Source organism: Halichoerus grypus, chromosome 8, assembly GCF_964656455.1.
Source record: "Halichoerus grypus chromosome 8, mHalGry1.hap1.1, whole genome shotgun sequence".
NCBI lineage: Eukaryota > Metazoa > Chordata > Mammalia > Carnivora > Phocidae > Halichoerus > Halichoerus grypus.
The window spans coordinates 27,848,800-27,866,231 of record NC_135719.1 but is presented as its reverse complement, the minus strand read 5'-3'; the positions used below and the strand labels follow the sequence as shown (position 1 = coordinate 27,866,231).

Below are 17,432 nucleotides of genomic sequence, written 5' to 3'. Positions count from 1 at the left end.
ACTGGCCCTCTTCTGTCATTGGCCATTCTGCTCTGCCCCCCACCCCTTATCCCTCAGCAGCAAGTGGCCCTCCCGAGCCCTGGTCCATTCCTCTCGACGGTGAGAACAAACGGTGTCTAAAGGAATTTCCTTTGGGCCTTTGTTGTGTTTGGAGTCCGTCGGCCCCTACCTCGCCAGGCGCGTGATCTTCCCGACATCATTAGATGTGCCCACCTGGTACTTTGCAGCCCGCCCGGGGGTTACAGGGCCCTGCAGCTTTGTGGGACCACCAGCCATTCTCAGGGAAGCATGGCTTCTCTGGGAGTGCAGAATGGGAAATTGAGGGGGGACTCTTCTCCTGTGGGGGAGCCCAGTATTTCTTCTTCCCGAATCCTCCTGACACCCCCTCCCGTCCCTGTGGGCAGATGACGGCGTCAAGTGTTGGTCCTCCCTTGGCGGTCTTGGGCACAATCCTGCCTTACCCCGTGAGCCCTTCCCGGGATGTCCTCTTGGAGCAGGCCTTGTGTTGTTGGTTCTGTGCATTTTTCCATCGAACACTAGTGGGTGGGTACACTCTGTGTGTCAGGGTGGCCGAGCCCACCCTCACCCCCACCCTCACGCCCAGACCCCTGGTGCCCACAGTCATGCCACCTGAGGGCCACTACACTGTCTCAGTGGCCGGGGGCCTGGGCTGGGCTCACGTGTGGCACAAGCAGGCGAGACCTGGGCAGGGCTCCCCTTCGCTCTTCAGGGTGGTGAGAGGTTTGCTCTTCATTGGCGGGGGTGGGGGGGGGCCCACCTGCTGCTTCGGCGGCCAGCATCACCTTGTGACACAGCCAAGAAAGGCAGAAAGCGAGTGGCCTGTTTGTCTCAGAAATAGGACGAGCGTGTCGCCAAGGCCTCACCCGGGAAAAGCTGGGACGCGGAAGGGGGAGACATACCCTCTCCGTGTGCTCCTCCCCTCAGGGTTTGGAGGAGCTGCACGTGGTGCTAATGTGCTGCAGAGCCGCGGGAGCAGTGGGTGACTGTCCTGGGTGACCCAGGACGGGGGGCACTGGCTGCGGTGGCGGGGTGGGCCGGGCTGGGGCCAGAGGTGGGCCAGACTCCACCAGCCCGTTTGGACACGTGGACGGGCTAGTGAGGTATAGGGACCAACTGGGTGGGGGGAGGTCTGAGGGCAGAGAGCAGGCAAGGCACTCTGATGGAGGGCAGGCAGACTCCAGAGACTTCGGGGCACAGCTCCCCAAGGTTGCTCGTGACTCTTGTGGGTTTCCAGAACCTTCAGCCTTGCTGCTGGTGGGCTTTTCCTGTGGGGCCATTGCGAAGCAGAAAGCTCTTCTGGAGCACGTTTCTCGTCCCCTGGCACTGCTCGTGCCCCAGGTGTGGGCTCCTCTCCATGTGGACGGCTGCTCTGTGGAGGCCTGTGGGGGTCACGGGCAGCTAGAAGCTGGCATCATCCAGGTCCTGGGCAGAGGCCAGACTTGCCTCTGGTCACCAGGCTTGGCTGAGCAGATGGCGTTCTTTGTGGTACAGTTTCTGGGGAGGGAGGCTCCGTGTAGGGTGAAATGAACCCAGGGTCCTCTGACCTTGTACGTTTGGCCCCAGGCTGTGACTCTGAGAAAGTCACCCACCTCTGGACTCTCGGGTCTAAAATACACAGACAGTGGGGTTGAGACATGATTTTGCTGATCCTTCCTTGGAACTTTGTATCAGAAACAAAGAAAAAGAACAGGAGAGAGAGAGACAGAAGAAGAAAGGAAGGAAGGGAAGGAAGGAAGGAAAGAAGGAAGGAAGGAAGGAAGGAAGGCAGGCAGGCAGGCAGGCAAACCAACACAGACGTAGCCAGCTGATCACCAGAGCAGTGCCTACTTATGAGGCTAATTAAGAGAACATTTCTGTCTGAAAACCGCCTTGACGTTTTCTGTAAGCACAAAAGTGTGAGCCAGGGTCAGAGCTATCTTTGAGAGAGGGAGATGGTGCAGGAATGTTAGATGTAAATTGTGCTGTTTATATTGTATGTTCGGTAGAATCCCCACTGACTGATTAGCTTGTCCTGTTGCTTTTGGAGAAGGTACAAAAGGTCTGGTTGAGTTAAATGTAGTTCCTGCTAGATTTTGATTGTGTAAGGCTTGGATATCTGACCTGTCTTCACATTTGTAAAGAATTAAGGATTTTGGGTAAATCACAATGAACACAGCCTAGGATTTTGACACAAGGCAGGACTTAATGCGGCATAACCGAGCTTTCATTCTCTTGTTCTCTGGGCTGGCAGAGTCACGTTACCTCCCTGGGCCTCAGTTTCCTCATCCATGAAGACACTTGACCTAACAGAAAACCCATCTCACGGTAATACAAACTTTTTCTCGTGTAGTTGGAACGCATGGTTTCAGGCAAGGCTTGATCTAGCAGCTTGGCCTTGTTATCGTGAGTCCAGTTTCTTTCTCACAACCCTCTCTTCTGTTATATCAGCTTCATCTCAAGGGGTTAGTAAGAATATTCTGATTGTGTATATTCCTGCTTTGGCAGTAGAGGATTTATATTTGGTTCTCCCAGTAGTCCTGTCTTAAAGAACAGTCTTGAGAAAATAAATTGATAAGGTTGGACCTAAACAAAACAGCAAATTACTATGATAAAGTGAGACTAGCAAGAGGCTTCTGACAACCACCGCCATCTGAAGGACACACTGATGATGTATTGAGAGCAAGCTTCTTTACCAGGCTGCTTGGGAACATTGCATGCCTGTCTGGGGCCAGTATCCAGCCTCCCCATAGAAGCAGAATGAGAGACCTCGGTAATCCACCGGCCTCGGTGATGAGTCCAGGTTGTAGTAATCATTAGGTAAAAATGAAATGCATCATTAAACCAAACGTGGCCTTGTATGTGGTTAAGATCCTGACATCTCAAGGTCATGGGTTTATCGGAGTTGGAGGGAAGCTGGTAAAACAGCAAGTCATTGCGTGTCGCCCACCCACGTCTCCACTCTGCAAGCTGTCTGGGGATTCGCTGGTATGGACCCTGGGGTGACCACGCTGCTTCCCACTTCCAGTGGGCTTGGGTTACCTGCCAGAGGTCTGAGGTTTGGTGGGTGTAAACATTTCTGCAGACATTTCCAGCCCAGCCACCATCTCTCTGTGTGTTTCCTTTAGCTCCTGCGTGCGGAGGGATACGCAGGGCGATCCTTGCTTGAGGAGAGCCCTGTTTTGAAAGTGAAAATCATTTCCTTGCCTTTCTTTTCTAGATGAGAGGCTATTTATTGGTGGTGTATGTGTGGGGAGTAATTGGTTTCAGTGTTGACACGGATGACACTGTTAAGGATTCCTGTCTGATACTCAGTTTGGGGGCCCATGCCTGGCAATTTTGGTTCCTTTCACCTTCTGCTGATACATTATTTTTGAGAGTCTTTTCTAGAAAACTTAAAAAATCCAAACTCACCTTTGACTTTTGTCATAGAGGCTGGTGTGTCATAGATATGGAAACCCCCTGGGTATGTGGTACTGTGAATTGGTGACCTCCAGGAGAAGTATTACCTCAGGGACTCCCTCCCCACCAGCAGCAAGTGAGGGAGCAAGCCAGGATGGGTTGGAGGGGCCGGGCCTAGGGGCAGCTCTGAGGAGGAGGTGGAGGACCCCCTCCAGGCCCCCCAAGACAGATTCCTGTCTTCTGGGACACCCGTGACTGGGGAGGGTGCAGGCCCAGGGAACGTGTAGGAAGGGGTTTCAGAGTAGTTCAGAGGGACTTTGTGATCCAAAGCACCCAAGTCATTCTGCAGCCAGCACCCCTGGGCCAGGGTCCTGCTGAGGTATAAGTGGTGCTAGGAGCCCCTTGACCTGCCCCAGGCCCCTGCCTCCCTCTGGGTTAGTGAGCTTTGTCTCTGAAAATGCCACATCCTAGGAGGGCACCCAGACTCTCATGCTCTGGTGTGAGGTGCGCTGCCGGCTCTGAAAGAATATCTGCTGGGGGCTGTGGAGGTGGCCTGGGTGGGGGTTCTGGAATCAGGGAGTGGGACCTTTCCTGTGTGCCGGGTGCTATGAATGCTGACCTGGGTCTGGGGTCCCCCCTCTGAGGGGCTCAACATGGGCGCTAAACAAGTACCTGATATGTTCCTTCTTGGGGCGCTGGGGGATGGATGGGAGAGAGAGTGGGGCCGGCCCCAGGGCAGCAGGAATTGAATGGCTTTATGACAAGAGTTGGCGTGTATTTCTCACTGAGTACCTGCTGGTACCTCATGTCAGCCTCATGGCAATCCTGTGATGGAGGTTTATGGGAGACTCTTATTATCCCCATTTCACAGCAGAGGACACTGAGGCTCAGGATCACTGAGCTATTGAGTCCTGCACCAGCACTCATCCCTAGTTCCCCTGAGTTGGCCTCTGTCTTGATTTCCTCCCAGTGAGGGCTGAGTGTTGTCCTGAAGGCCAAGGAGGGACTGAGGGAGCTTTAGGATCCTGTGAGACCTGCTCTGTTTCTTTTTCCTTTTCAGATTTTATTTTTTTATTTATGAGAGAGAGAGCGCCCAAGCAGCGAGGAGCAGCAGAGGGAGAGGGAGAAGCAGACTCCTTGCTGAGCAGGGAAGCCAGACGGACGTGGATGTGGGGGGGATCCCAGGACCTTGGGATCATGGCCTGAGCCGAACGCAGACACCTAACCGACTGAGCCACCCAGGCGCCCCCCTTCCCCCTCTCGCCTTCTCTGTGTCTGATGCAGGGCCCGAGTCTCAGAGCAGTGGGGGGAACATGCTGTGGTCACAGTTCCTAAGCAGAGGCGGGACCTGAAGTTGGGCCTTGGACTCAGGAGCCTGGCTGTCTCCCTGTCTCCTGCTGGCTCTGGCTGGGATGCCGTGTGGCCCTGGCTCTGCCGTCTCGGTAGCCGTCATCCCTGATGCTTTCCCCCGCACCACCAGCACGGCCCACGTTTCCCCTCACCCCTTCCCGTTCTCACCACGTCTTCTTCCTCCCTTTGTCGGCCAGGACCAGCCACAGAGAGGCGAGGAACGAGAACAAGCACAGGTACATCCGGATTCTCAGTGGCCACTTCCCCAAGTCAGACTCAAAAAGACGGCACTACAAGCATGGCTTGCACGCTTCTGTCCTCTCGACAGTGTTTTCTTTCCTTTTTCTTTCTTTTTTTTTAAAAAGCAGGCAAGCATGGAATATATTAAGCGTTATTGTTGCTTCAGCTGTCACTTCATAGTGAGAAAAGTGGTTGTTTCAATTAAAATGGATTTTGGACGTAGTTCTTTGAATGAGTAAATTGCAGAACATAGCACCAGTTGTGAGACGGTGGATTTAGGCTCTTAAAGAGGATTGACAATAAGTGGTCTGGAATGGTTCCGGTGGTTCTCTGGGAATCCTGATACAGCTTGGGTCTGCCAGATTTACCGGGTTCTCACTGCTTCTCCTGGATCAGTTGACCCTGACCAGCTCAGTGACTTCCAAGGAATGTACATTTGCTTTATCTGGAACCTGAAGGAGAGAGGGAGACAGACAGAGAGAGAGAGAGACGTGATGATGTCCAGATCCTGGCTTCTGGGCAACCCCGCCCTTCTCTGATGGCCTCAAGACCCGGGAGGAGTCGTTGAGGAAGAGGGCCACCCTGGGTGCTGACAGGCATCCCCCTCTCCCTGCCGGTCAGCGTCTCAGGCTCAGACACACTCTCTTAGCCTAAAAGGACTCCCTGTTTTAAATATGTTAATAGGACAAATCCTTCTGCTTCCTCTTCTCCTGCCCACATGGGGCTTTTCTACGTTCCTTATGCCCCTGAGGAGAGAAGCCATTCTCTGATCACCCAGAAGGATGAAGCCCCTTCCTATTATGTTTCCCTGTCTTCTGCTATCCACTGTTTCCAACTGTTAACCTATGTGGACCTAACTCAAGTCTTTTGGATTAAATTTTTATTATAAAATATTCGACATACAAAAAGGTAACAAGAATAATGTGCTGAACACCTGTGTGCCCACAACCCACTTAAAGTAGAGAATACTACTATGTCGGTTATCACCTTCTGTGTAACCAATTATGCCAAAACTCAGTGGCATACCTCATTATTACCTCACACATGGAGTCCGTGGGTCAGAATCTGGGAGCAGCTCGGCTGAATGATTCTGTCTCAGGGTCCACATGTGGGCGAGGGCCATAGTCATCTGAAGGCTTAACTGGGGCTGGAGGATCCACGTCCGAGATGACTTCATGTGGCTGTGGGCGGGAGACCTCAGTTCTTTTGCATGGAGCCTCTCCACAGTGCTGCTTGAGTGTCCTCACAACATGGCGGCAGCTTCCCGCAGAGTGAGTGATCCAAGAGAGAGTCTTGAGAACACTGCAGTGCCTTTTATGATCTAGTCTCCTTAGCCACACATCGTCACCTCTGCCTTACTCTGTTCACTAGACCCACGTTACTAAGCCCAGCCCACTTTCAGGGAGAGGGGAATTAGGCTCCACCTTTTGAAGGGAGTAGAAAAGAATCAGTGGACGTATTTTAAACCATCATCATTAACCAGTATAGCTGGGGCCCCTCCCTGACTGCATCCCCCCGTTTCCCATGCAGAGGTAACTACTATTAGAGTTTGGTGCGTGTTTTAATTTTCTGCATTAGTCAATATACCTATGATTTCTGCATGTCTCTAAGCATTGTGTAAATGATATCAAATTGTATGTTTTTCTTTCTGTAGCTTGCCTTTGTTTTGCCTCACTTTATATCTGCCCGTTGCATCCATGTGAAAACGTGGAGCTGTCCTTTATACCTTTTCGCTGCTGTGTGGCATTTATTGTATCTGTTCTTCATTGGCAGGTGTTCAGATGGTTTCCAGTTTCTTGCTGCTACAGACAAGGCTGTTATGAATACTCGTGTGTGTGTCTCTATGTGACCATGAGCTAGATTTGATTAGACTACTTAGCAAGAATTGGAATTGCTGTGGGATAAATGTATGAATCTTTACATTTTCTAGAAGCGGCCGAGTTGTTTTCCCAAGTGGGTCTACTAATGAATGTTTCCACCAGTGGCATGGGGGTTCCCCTTCCCCTTTTTTCCCTGATACCACTTGGTGTTGTCAGATGTTTTTAATTTTTGTTAGTCTGATTGGGTGAAAGTGGTCTCTATGGAGGGGGGGTGTCTTAATTTGCATTTCTCTGCCTGCCAGTAAGGTTGAACATCTTTTCATGTATTTATTTTCATATATTTATGTATATTTATTTTATGTATTGATTATTTTGTGAATACTGAATAATTATGCAGTATAAAGGTGTAAAATATAAAGTATAATTATTCAGCAAAAGGTTCATACCTTTTGCTCCTTGTTTTGAATTTTCTTATCGATCATTTAATCCTTCATCTGATTTATATATTATAAGTATCTTTCTCCATTTTTTCCTCCCAATGAAATTTCTTGGGCCACACTGCCAGGATTAAGTCCCAGCTCCAGAACTTCCTTATTTTTTTTTTTTTTTTAAGATTTTATTGATTTATATTTAGAGAGAGAGAGAGCACACCAGCAGGGGGAGGGGCAGAGGGAGAGGGACAAGCAGACTCCCCGCTGAGCAGGGAGCCCCACGTGGGGCTCGATCCCAGGATGCTGGGATCATGACCTGAGCCGAAGGCAGACGTTTAACTGCCCGAGCCACCCAGGTGCCCCCACCTCCAGAACTTCTTGTGTGGCCTCAGGCACACCACTTAATAACTTTTGTGTGCCTCAGTTTCCTCATCTGTAAAATGGGGGTGACAACAACCTCGCTACCTCACAGCACTGCTGTGAGGATTAAAAGGTGCACCTCTGTGAAATAGTTAGTGCCTGTCACAGTAAGCGTGACATGGGCCAGAAAGACCCTGATGTGCCCTGCATGGTCATATCAGACCGTGCACATGCATCATCACTTTGCCCAGAGCTTTCTTGAGCACCGTGTCCTCATTTGATAAGATTGGCAGGCACTGCTTCTCTCTGGCTCTCAGCCATCTAGATGACCCTCCCTTCCGCATCCCTGAGCTGCCTGAAGAGAACATGAAATCCCCGCCTCCCTCCAGGGGACGCAGCGGGGAATTGGAAGGCAGCAGACTCCTCGCAGCAAAAATAGAAGCCTCATTTGCCTGGGAGAGAATAACAATGAGGTGAGCCTGGCAGATGCAGGCTTGGAAGGCTCCTCTGAACCCTCCCCTCCATCCCTGGGGTCAGCGTAGACCTGCCTGAGCCCGCCCCACCAGCCCTTCCTTTGCCCTTCACCCTTGCCTCTTAAGACACCACTTCTGGCTGTAACGGGGACAGTCCTGGCACCGCGTTCTGATTTTCATCCCTCAGCGTTACACTGTCCTCTTGTTCCCCAGAGCCAGGCGAGAACTCCAAACAAACACAAGACTGGTTTAATATGGAGAATCATCAGAGAAATATGTCAGATGTTACAGTGTAAACACCTCGGCTAAGAAGATCCCTGGGAGCCGTGATTCTGTCCACGGAGCGCTCAAGGACAGATCTATTGAGATTACAGCGCGGCTGGATCAGGGCACCTTTAGTTTCAACCCCAACATTAATAAATTAGCTCAACACTGCTGTAAGGAACTCTCGGGTTCACTTGGTAGAGCCTCAGATGATTTTACATAAAAGCAAATGCAGAAAAAGTAAGTTGGCGATAGTGGACGTTAGAGCCAGTTTGGGTTCAAATTTTTAGGTTTTGAAATGGATCGAAATGATCCATGTCTCTACCCCCAAATCTGCCATCAGTGTGGCCTCATAGGCCCCATGGACAGGAAACAAATAATCACCTTCAAAGAACAGTCCCCATTCAGGAAACTGATCAGGGATAAATAGTCTCTGCATTGGAATCTGGAGCAGGGAGTGAGGGTCTTCCCCAACCAAGGAGTCTGGTGGTAGAATGTGACGCTTCCTCCGTGGCTGGTCACCTCCAGACTTTGAAAGATAAGCTTCCAAGAATGGAGAGTTTTGACCATTTCATTGGTAGCAGTTTGTGTGTTTCTCTTAATAATGATGTATTTTTAATAGCGTTTTTAGAAGTCCCCTTCTCAAACGAAACAGTTTTTGAAACTTTGAGACCTTTGAAGATGGATTTTTAAATCCAGTTTGTTCCCAAAACATTTGCTAAAAAGAAAGTTTCACGGTTTGAGCTCTTTATTCTAAAGATGCAGCTTTCTTCCCAGAAGGAGAAGAATAATACATACTGGTGTTTATAAATAGAGTTATTAGTGTTTGAAGACTTTACCCAGCTAGCTAGGGGACTGAGTTTTTCAGAATTTTAAGATTTTTACTTGTAAACAGCCCATTGGTGTCTACTCAAGCTGGAAGATCCCCCAACTTTCCCATCACTGCTCCCCTGGCCCCTTCCCCCATAACCTGGGCTGCATCCTTTCTGTTTATATGGCTCTGAGGACCTGGAGCCCCTCTCTGAGCCCAACCCCTGTTTCCCTACTATAATTGGTCTGTGACCAGTACTTGAAATGTTTCCTAAGGGCCCTCTTTCTTTCCCTTGGAATGACCCTGCTGTGCCCAACTGAGCACTGTCCCGGTGAGTCCTTCCCATCAGGAAACAGCAGAACCCCTGCCCCAGCCCCACGGTAAACCTGGGGGATCCACACCCCCACAAAATCCTACCGTGTGGTTCCAGCCATACCTGTGGGGACGCTGGGCTACTGATGCTGCATCCCCCAGGGGCAGCTTGGCGGAGCTATAGTACCAGGTCCCAGGAGGCCTTTTCCTGCGGCAGCTTCTCTGCCAGATGCTGACCTCTGCTGGCTGCCTGTTCCCCTCTGGGAGGCAGCGCAGTGCAGATGAGCTCCATGGCCCCCTGGGCTGGCCCATGAAGGCCACGGGAGTGTGAACTCCTATTCCAAGCTCTCCATCACGCAGAGGTACTGACAGCCCCGTGAGCGCCTGGCTTTCGGTGCCGGCTGCAGCCACCGGGCTGGTACTAGAAAGAACCACGCCCGAGCTGGGTACACGGTGCATCATTCTGGCCATGGTGCTCTGCGCAGACCCTTCCTAGCCCTATCCCAGACCCTCTGCTCAGTGTGGCCCGAGTCTTCCATCGGCAAGCATTTCACTGAATCTGGGTCCTTATTGCTCATCAAATTCTACTTATTCTACGATCCAGCCACAGCCCCAAACCCATGTGCCCAGGGCCCAGCCTCTTATAAAGCACAGGGTTGCCTATTTGCTTCCAGGAAACGTGCTTCCGCCGTGCAGGTCCCTGACCACTTGGTTAGCCTGTGAGATCAGCCTTCTGGCCTCCAGGCACACTTCCTGCCTCGGCCCTGGACACGTCCACCTCTGTCTGCCTCAGGGCCAGGCTTCCTCCCAGGGCAGCTTCCAGGCCTGGGAGCCCATCTGACTGTGAGTGTTGCCTTCGCTTTGCCAAGAAAAAGTGCTTATAAAGTCTGGTTGTGACCTGCGTGTCCCCTGGCCCAGCACCGTCCGTGCTGCAGGGCCCATCTCTTCAGCTCTGGGTGGAGGCTTGCTTGAGCTACTCTCTCAAGGCCCGTGGAAGTTCTCTTCGCCTCAGGGGCTTCCTGCCTCGGGGGCCCCCTCCCCAACCATGCAGGCCGCTAGTGGGCCCCGAGGGTGGCTTGTGGAGTTGGGGCCTCCCACCGCCTCCCCTGGCCTAATATCAAAGGTGAGCAGCAGATTTATGAACCGTCCACTCGAAGCCATGTTTCGGATTTCTGTTTGCCTCCCAAGAGCCTTTCAAAGGCTCGGTGTGATCAGAGCTCCAGTTGATTGCCAGAGATGTGCATGTTGAATAACAGAGAACCGACAGCGGCAGTTGTGGTGGGCATCCTGTGAGAAAGCTAATTAATCCTGACACCGAGTACCAGCCGCCTGCCTCGGCAACAGTAGTCGTAGGAGAGCCGAGCCGCATGGTATTTTCAAGTCAGGCAGCTGGAGGGCTGGGGGAGCAGTGTTCTCTGTGCCTGAATTCTGCTGTGGATTCAGTGGCCCAGGCGAGGGCCCGCCTTCCCTTCTGTACTGGTTCCAAGGGCCTGGGGTCTCTGGACCCCGGAGAATCCGGTCGTCAGCATGTGGACAGAAGGAGCCTTCGTGGAATCTCCCAGGTTCCTATGGCTTTGTATTTCCTGCCTCCCCTGGGAAGCTGGAATACAGGATAAGCCACCCTCCTACTCCCCCCAAATAACTTGTGGGTGGGCCAGCAACTTGGAAAGTGGAGTGTTTACATCTTATGGGGAGACCTGTGGACTTCATTGCCAGCCTGGGGCTTGATAAGGATGAGGAGATTATTCCAAAAATGGCTGTGCATTACCAGAAGAAGAGCAGGTTCTGGGATTTCTGTCCGATCACTAGTAGCCAAGAGAAACAGGGGAAGGGACCTGGCGGCCCTTGATGCCTCCAGAGAGGCTAGAAAGAGGATGGGGACGTGTGTTTGGTAGAAGTAGGAACGGCCAGGCCGTACATGGCCGAGAAGAGAAGACTGGGTTGTTCCGAAGTGTCGGTGCTTCTCTGTGTTCATTCTGGCTGCTGGAACGGGAGCAGGCTCTCCCTGGGTATCCCTGGCCAGGTGGGGGACTCAGGGCCAGCAGGGACCAGCTGACCCCCAAGGGCCTTCCCAGGGCTCTGCGCTCATGACTTTGTTGGTGTTTTGAAGGTGAACCGTCTGTCCAGAAACACAGTTCACTAAGAATAACACAACCCTGCTTTTGCCAACGCAAGCGAGGGACCCCGAGAGGGCGGGGAGAGGGCACTGCTGCATGGCCAAGAAAATTCATATTTTTCTTTGGAGGAAATGGAAAGTGGTGCTGGGTCCAAGTGGTAGGTGACCTTGCTATTGAGTTAAAATGCTGCTGGGGAAATTAGAGAAGACAAACATGAAAAGAATGCTAATGAGTAGTGGTGGACCAGAGCCCAGAGCCCTGATTCCTCCACCATCCACAAGGGGTACTTGTGTGATGCCTATAAATAGACGCTTAAAAACCGATTCTAAATTGAGTTAAGATGTGGGCCTGTTTCCTCCTATGGAAAAGCGTTATGTAAAGTGCACAGCTCTGCCCTTTTTTCCAAGGCAGCTTGAGGATTCTATGCCTTTGTGGGGAATCTGTGTGGAGCTTCTGGGGGATGCTCAGGCTACAGATGAATGAGACTCTTGTCCTTTTGAGAGACTCGCAGGCTGAGGGCAGGCAGAGGAAGAACTGTGGCTCCTTCCTCCAGGTAGAGCAATGGGGCAGGCCTCACCTCCAAGGCCGGAAAGCCCAGACTAGCTCTGAGTTTCCCCGAGGTGCTTCTGGGATGGGAGGAAATGGGTGGGCACGTGGTCATTTCCATAGGCCCACCGTGGCTCTGGGCAATGCAGGTGGCTGTGGGCCTGAGAAGGGGAGGTGAGAACATGGGGGACATGTGGGGAGAATTCTAGCCTGTGTTGGTAGTCCAGGGCTTCTGGGCTTTTCCCTGCAGTCCTCGTGGTCAAAATTGCCCAGAGCTGGAGTAGGGGATTCTGGAAGAGGACAGAGGTCTTTCTCACTGACCTGCTTGGGTCCATAGAGCCAACTTGTAACAGAGTAAGGAATTGAGGCCCTGTCTTAGGACCACTAGGGAAGTGTTCTTGCCTCTGGATGCAGCATTTAGTGTGTGCACTGACCCTGACATCACTTCTTTTTGGAGGTCCTGGGATGGTGGGGTTTGGGGGTAAAGAAGGAAATACTGTTCGATGCTAATGGGTTCCCAGGCAGTGTTTTGGGGTATTTGTGGCATTCACCTTCCCAGCCACCTTTGAGATTGATCTTACTGTCCATGCTTTACATGTGATGAAACGGGCCGATGGTGTAAAGGCATTGGAAAGGCAAGAGAAGCACCATACCTTTGGAAGAAATTGGACAACTGTGTGGATGCTGAGTTCCCCCTGAGCAGAGGCAAGCAGATTACAGATATACAAATGGCTTGGTCAGAATGAAAGCATCTTCAGCCTTCTAAGGGAGAGCCAATCCTTTTTTTAAATGTCTGGACTAGAGGCTTCTGCAGTGGGTCAGTTTGGGGTGGCAGGGAACTCCCCCAAATTCCCTGATTAAAACCCACGGTTAGAAATGTCTGTCTAGGGAAATGAGAGTGACTCTCATTAAAAGAAAGTCAACACTGGGTCCAGGTTAGACTTTTGTGATAAAGTAGAAGGCTTTGTCTGCCTGTGCCAAGAGCCAAGCCCCTAGTACCTTCCCCGAAGAATGATGTCATCCCTGTGACTTCAGACCCTGGGACCAGACTGAAGGTGAACTGTCCAGCCAGCACGGCTATTCATGAAATGCTCTTAGACCTTCTGTTCCCAGCCGATAAGGCCCCAGGGAGGAGGCTGCCATTGGTGTGGTTTTGAAAGGAACAAAGACATTCCTTTATAATGCCTTGTGTCTTTAGCCAAATTGGAGGAAGAAGAGCATTTTTCTTTTTAATTTAAATTCCAGTATAGTTAACATGCTGTTTTATATTGGGAAAAAGAGGAATTCGGATGTGATGTTTCAGACCAAGAAATCCCCCTCCTCTTGCACCACCCCAGGCTTCCCGCTCTCTGACCATCTGCTGCCCCCACCTTGAATTCCTGATCCAACCCAGGGCCTCACCTTGAGCCATGGAACACAGAATATATCAGACTTCGTCTTGAGCTTTCATCTGCAAAGCTTTCGCTGTCCAAGAGGAGTGTGAAACCTGATGGCCTCTTTTCTGTTCTCTTTGTGAACCCCCCCTTGCCCAAGAGGAAGGGTGAGGGCTGTGGACTTGGGCAGAGGAAATGCACGGTGGCCCGCTTTTCTTTCTCTTTGCTTTAATCTCTCTTCACCCCCCTCCAGCTCCCATAGGCACACCCACCTCCCTCTGAAAGTGTCCCAGAATACCGGCTCTGCACACTCGTGGGGTCAAGCTTTGTTGTGGGGAAATACATATTCATGAGGGCTTTGAGGCACTTCATTAAAATGCGGATAGTCTCTCCTTCCAGAGTGATACACAAACCATTGCTTTATTTGCCCAACACGACGTTCTTAAGGCAATAATTATGTGAGGAATGGCTAACGAAACATTTTAATTATTTGTTTCTGGTAATTTGTGATCATCTCATTAGAATTATAATCGGGTCACTTTTACAGGTAATTCAAAACCTCTCACTCATTCAAATGTCTATGCTTGGAAGGGCTCTGTATGAACACCCGTGTCTTTTTGGAAACCCAAGTAACTTCCTCTATTTCCTTCTGTTTTATTCCAGAAAGATTTCGTCACCAGAAGGTTTTGGGGGCCATTACCAAACCACTTGTTTTCGGTAAGAAATATGAGGTCGCCTTGCATGGAGTGAGGTTTTGCTTCGGACATGTGTGAAATGGAATTGTTTTACTCGAGGGATGCTACATTTCAGGTGGAACTGGGCATTTGCCACAGTTCTTTATTTCCTGGGAAGCTGTGGATGTGTGATTCAGTGGTAGTCTGTACACAGGGAGTGTGAGGCTGGGGCTTGATTCACAACCAAGGAGCCCGTGGGCACTGGGCTCTCTGCGGGGCACTAATGTTGCCTGGAATGGACCCTTCTTCCCGCCACCCCCAAAACAACAGCAACACCCCCCCCCCGAGTCCCCTCCTCACTATACTAGTGCTTCTGAAAACCATAGTTGTCACTGGATTCAGGCATTTCTTTGTGTACCTCCTACCTCGATTCCAATTTATATCAAAAATAGCTAGATAAACACTATGTACAACCTTTCACTATCAAACTCGGGCAACGTTGCGAGTCTAACTAGAAATGCACCCCCGTGAAATATCAGGACACTGAGAGGAAGAATCTAACTTGGATCAGAAAGAGCCCTTCTAAGCTGCTCAGGGATGAGGGACGGCCCGTGTTGATGTTGCCCCGCGGGTGAAGCTAGGTTGTCCTGATCCCACTGGCCCACGGTTGACACTTGGCTCGCTCTTGTCGGTAGGACCTACAGCAGCAGATTTGCACATGTCTTTGTAGCCCAGGTGCCCCCTGAGTGCCTAGTACATGGGACACTTGTAGGAGATATGTTCTGACTGAAGATGCGTAGGTGCTCTTTCTCCTGGACCAAAGATTCCCCAGTGGCTCCGTTGTGGGGATGCTGGTGTAGGAGATGGGGTATATTTGGAGAGCAGCGTGGAGAGAAGACTGTTGTTGGAGGTGAGGAAGCCGAGCCAGGAGTGGTCTCTGTGTCTTGATGCCAGAGCCAGTCTGAGCTTCTGATGGATTCTGTGGGTTTTTATGCATCCGTGGGACGGAGCACTGCTGGGCTTGGATAGGGCAGCGCCCGTGGTCAGCAATCCAGAGCGTCATATGCAGGGGAGTGTAGTGGCCTGGGGACTTCCAAAGGAGAGGAAGATTTGGGGTATCCCAGTGGGGAAGCTCTGTGCCAATTCTGAGGATAAAGATGAAGACCAGCAGGGGCAGGGTTGGGACACCGGAGCATCAAGACCTGGGTCTCAAACCACTGTCTTGCCTCTCGGATGGTAGAAGGACGCAGGGACTGCTGTTTAGGGTTACTGAAAGAGCCTTCTTTTGTAAGTCAAGGCAGCTGCGTTTATTTCAATTTCTAATGCAGCCTCTGTCCTTGGCGTAGGTAGCCCCCCACGAGCCCTGTGTTGTGCACAGGTAGAATTCACCTCCTATCGTATTGGGGGGTGTTCTTGTCATAGATGTCCTGGATGGATTCTGCGGTGGCTTTGGGGGTCGGGAGGGGGGCACATTCATAAGACATTTAAGAGTTAGAACAATTGACCCCTATCCAAGGAAGCAGAGGGTGAAATGTCAGAGGAACTGCTTGACTTGTAATACGTTTGGGCATAAGAATAAATGAGCATTTTTCTGAACTTGACCTCAGTTGTTGGTCTTTAAAGTTTATGAATTTACTTCTGTGCTCTCAGCGAGGCCTTTTCCATCCCGAGGCCTTTTGATTTTAGACTCGTAAACATTTGTCAGCCTCAAATACAGGAGGTGCGTCACCTGCCCTCAGCTGTGACAATGCTGAAGAGTTTTGGGGGAGTCTGGGAAGGGAGAAGATTTCGTGTGTAACTGGCAGCAGGGATAGCTTGTAAAGAGAGAGGTTCTTATGGGGAAGGGGTCTCATAAACTGCAGTGAAATTCTGTTTTTCTGGGAGCCCAGGTCAAAGAGCCAGTGCGGTCCATCGGTCCTCGAGGAACTGTCCACCGTGAAATTGGCTTCTTGAAGTTTATCTGAATGAAATTGGGGTTGTCATTGTCTTCTGATGGAGCCGCAGGGTAATTCTATGTGTGCCTCTAAGATATAAGGTATTTTTTTCTCCTGAGCCCAAAAAAGACCTAGTGGGATCTTTATGTATCCTGAAATCCTATTAGAGTATCAAAATCAGCTGCAATAGACAGGCCGTCTCGCTCTCTTTCAATTGCACTCACCCATCTGTGGTGTAATGGGACTGCCATTTAAGTGAATATGCTCATCACAATTCTCTACAGCTTCCCCGCAGAAAAGCATATTTCTTCTGTGAGAGAAAAGTGGCAATGAGATGGATATTTTTAAATGTCAATTATGCTAGAATGAATCTCTGTGAGGAGAGCTGCAGAGAGAAGAGACCCATGTTTATTTATTTTTTTCTACTGCAAATGAACCCTTCTGTAACACCAGAATACTAATACCCAGAGTTTGTGCCTGGCATCTCCTCACAGAATAGCTTGGTGAATATGCTTCCACTTACTGTAAAAGTTTGGGGCTGTGTTCTAATTTCCCCCCCCGGGAGAATGAAATCCTTGGCTTCACTGTCCTATGATATCAACCCTACAGGATGTGTGACTTGTAATCACAGTGGACCCTTGAATAATGGGAGGTTAGGGGTACCGACCCTCGCATAGGTGAAAATCTGCGTATAACTTTTGACTCCCTAGAAACTTAACTACTAATCACCCACTGTTGACTGGAAGCCTTACTGATAACATAAACATTTGATTAATACATATTTTTATGTTATATGTGCTATATATTGTATTCTTATAATAAGCTAGATTAAAAAAAATGTTTTTAAGAATATCATAAGGAAGAGAAACTACATTTACAGTACTGTAGTGTATTTATTTAAAAAAAATCCACATATAAGTGGACCCACACAGTTCAAACCCATGTTGTTCAAGGGCCAACTGTATATAAATTCAACTAGTGATTTCCTGAAGAAATGGTGGGAGAATTAATAAGCTATGTTTAAATCATGGGAAGTCTCAGAAAATCTGTGAAGTTAGAAGATGTTGCGTTTGTGAAAATGGTTCCCTGCCATGATGTCTGCATGCTCTTGCACGTAAAAGTGCTATGCAAAATCTGACTAAGAATGATTCTAAAGTATAAGCTCCAAAGAAGGCAGTGAAATTCCCAGCTACTAGACCTTAAAAGAAAACACAATGCTGGAATGTTAGGGGAAGCTGGCATAAGGGTGAGGTGGTAAGATTCCTGATGGAACGTTATGGTTAAGATTGTGTGATATTTGTGTAGGGAGGATGGGACAGGATAGTGAG

General features: G+C 50.1%; 1 protein-coding gene across 6 annotated transcripts in view; it reads left to right on the top strand.

Annotated features, from left to right (window-relative positions):
• Positions 1-17,432, top strand: part of APBA2 (amyloid beta precursor protein binding family A member 2) — a 245,586-nt gene that overhangs the window by 105,746 nt on the left and 122,408 nt on the right. For 4 of the 6 annotated variants that reach the window (XM_078078978.1, XM_078078979.1, XM_078078982.1 and 1 more), the window contains exon 3: positions 14,160-14,213. The exons of the other annotated variants lie outside the window; for them this stretch is intronic. The gene's annotated coding sequence lies outside the window, so the exon portion shown is untranslated. The remainder of the gene's footprint in view (positions 1-14,159; positions 14,214-17,432) is intronic. 6 annotated transcript variants of the gene reach the window in all.